The sequence below is a fragment of the Camellia sinensis genome, chromosome 4 (assembly GCF_055761805.1).
Source record: "Camellia sinensis isolate YWXY chromosome 4, ASM5576180v1, whole genome shotgun sequence".
Taxonomy (NCBI): Eukaryota; Viridiplantae; Streptophyta; class Magnoliopsida; order Ericales; family Theaceae; genus Camellia; species Camellia sinensis.
This window is the reverse complement of record NC_138964.1, coordinates 146768155-146771166: the sequence shown is the minus strand read 5'-3', so window position 1 is coordinate 146771166 and position 3012 is coordinate 146768155. Positions and strand designations below refer to the sequence as shown.

Below are 3012 nucleotides of genomic sequence, written 5' to 3'. Positions count from 1 at the left end.
AACAAAAAGATCAGAAATAAATCCCTTGGAACCATCTTTGTCATCAAAAATTGAGTGTAAAGCCAGGGTAAGAGCCAGTCTACAAAAGGATGGAACATATAAGTTAACCACAGTTGTGCTTGAGCACACTCATGATTTGGTTGCTACTGACTCACGGCATTTTGCAATGAATAAGAGGATTGTTATGCCGGTGAAGAGGAGATTAGAAGTTAACGATGTAGCAGGAATTGGGGTGGCCAAGAATTTTCATTCCATAGTTGTTGAAGCGGGGGGATATGAGGCATTAACGTTTGATGAATGAGATGCAAGGAATTATATCGACAATGCTAGAAGGTTGAAACTTGGGATAGGAGACGCCGAATCAGTTACACATTATTTTCATAAAATGCAACAACAAAATTCAAACTTTTATTCGGCAATTGACCTTGATGAAGATGGTCGCATGCGCAACTTGTTTTGGGCGGATGCAAGGAGTAGGGCGGCTTACAAAGCATTTGGGGATGTTGTCTCTTTTAACACAACCTATTTGACAAACAAATATGATATGTCATTTGCTCCGTTTGTAGGAGTTAATCACCATGGACAGTCAATTTTGTTTGGTTGTGGGTTGTTAAGTAATGAGAACACGGAGACTTTTGTTTGGCTATTCAAAGAATGGTTAAGTTGCATGTCAAATGCTCCCCCAAAAGCGATAATAACTGACCAGTGCAGAGCTATGCAAAATGCCATAGAAATTGTCTTCCCACAGGCTCGGCATCGTTGGTGTTTATGGCATATTATGAAGAAAATTCCCGAGAAATTGAGAGGATATTCGCACTATGAGTCCATTAAGGTTGCTTTCAGTAATGCAGTTTATGATTCATTCACAATAGATGAATCTGAGGAATACTGGGCAGCAATGATTGAAAATTTCAATTTGAATGATAACGAGTGGTTGGGGATATTACACCGTGAGTGACATAGGTGGATTCCTGCCTATGTTAAAGACATATTTTGGGCTGGCATGTCAACTACACAACGAAGTGAGAGTATGAATGCATTCTTTGATGGATATGTGAACTCCAAGACAACCTTGAAGCAATTTGTTAAGCAGTATGACAATGCGTTGAGAAGTAAGGTAGAGAATGAGATAAAAGCAGATTTTAAGTCTCGTAACAAATTATGTGATTGCTTAACGGTGTATCGTTTTGAGAAGTAATTTCGTGCAGCTTACACTAATTTCAAATTTAAAGAAGTTCAACTAGAAATGAAGCGTCTAGTGTATTGTTGTGCAAATCTTATCAAACATGAGGGAGCAATTTGTACCTATCATGTGAGGGAGGCTATTGTTGTGGGTGAGAGGATGAAGAAAGTGGAATTTGTTGTGTACTTTAATTCAACTGAATGTGAGCTCCAATGTATGTGTCGGTTGTTTGAGTTTAGAGGTATTATGTGTGCACATTCACTTTCTGTGCTCATTAAGAGATCCATATATGAGGTGCTAACTAAATACATTGTTTCGAGATAGAGAAAAGACTTGGAAAAAGGCTACACATGCATTCCAACCACATATACTAACTTTGGCTTTTCTCTACATCCAAAGTTACATGATAACTATCACAACACGTTGGATGAGATCCTAGATCTTGCTACCAATGATGATGCTAAACACAAAGTTGTTTAACTTGGGTTGATGAAAATCAAGAATGAAGTGAGAACAGTTAAATCAAGTAGTGCGAGTAATGTGCCATGTACTAGTACTTTACCACCTTCCCATACTTCACCAAAAAGTCCGCCTCGTATCAATTCTACAAAAGAAAGCATGACTTGCAAGGTACGAAGTCCTTTGGTTGCTCGCCGAAGAGGCCGTCCATGTACGAAACGGAAGGTTAGCAAGGTTGATGCAATAGTCAATCGGTTAAAGGGAAAGAATAAGAAGGCTAATCCGTACAAGTACATTTTTCATTCCGCAGTACATATGTATATTGCAGAATTTGTTAAACTTCAAATATTCATCAATGTTTGGTAGTATAGGGTCAAAAGGTGCGTCAAGATGAACCTCGTAAGTTAAGCTTTCCTTGTATGGGAGGCATGCAACACACTATGTATGAACCGGTACGTGTTAAATATGAAGGTTGTTTGGTGTTTTATATTTTGGCTTTTAATTTTAGTGCTTGAAATTAGTAATTAACTTGTGTTACTATTTCATCATTAGGTGTCGCCAAGTCAACATTACTATTGTCCTTCTATGGATGCCATAGCAGACCCTTTCCTTGTACCGGTATGTGTTGAACGGACTTAATATATTGCACTTTGTTTGTTGTCGCTTGATATTGGTGAATATGTTTGTGGAATTTTGCCTTGAATTATTTACTTTATTTTTACAGGCACCAGTTACCACAAGTGGGGACGACATTGGGAGCACATCTCACCAAGAAGCTGGAATGGCCAACAAAATTAGCAGTCAAAGATCGATAGTACCGTCATATTTTGTTGACTTGAACATCGACGGGGATCCAAATGTCCCATTTTTTTTAGTTTCGAAGTGCTAATTGTACGTGAATTTCATTTGTAAACTTCGAATTGTTCACTTGAATGTTCCATATTTTTGAGTTGAATGAAGTGAATGTCCCATATTTTTGAGTTAAATGAATTGGATTTTTTTTTTCTTCTTAGAAATGGTTCTGTAGTGCTTGTTGATTCTGTTAGAAATGTTGATTCTGTAGTGGTTGTTTATTCTTAGAAATTCCATTTGTTGATTCTGTTTATTCTTAGAAATGGTTCTGTTAACCAATATCATCAAAAGAAGGCCTGTAGTGGTTGTTTATTCTTAGCATCTCTATTGGTGCAAACGAGCTGTGACCAGCAAGAGCAGGTCGCAATCCTTCAGACACCACGACTGTTGTAAGTTGCTGTTCAATATAGGCCTATTTTAGAATATGAAAATTATATGGGAAACTTGAACCATGATAAGCAGTTATATTCATGAACATATGTGTGCTCATAAACTGAATGACAAGAAAAATGAGGAAT

General features: G+C 37.5%; 1 pseudogene; it reads left to right on the top strand.

The window, feature by feature from the left end:
• The first annotated feature begins 385 nt into the window (after positions 1 to 385).
• Positions 386 to 958, top strand: LOC145824118 (protein FAR1-RELATED SEQUENCE 6 pseudogene; annotated as a pseudogene).
• Positions 959 to 3012: the final 2054 nt, after the last annotated feature.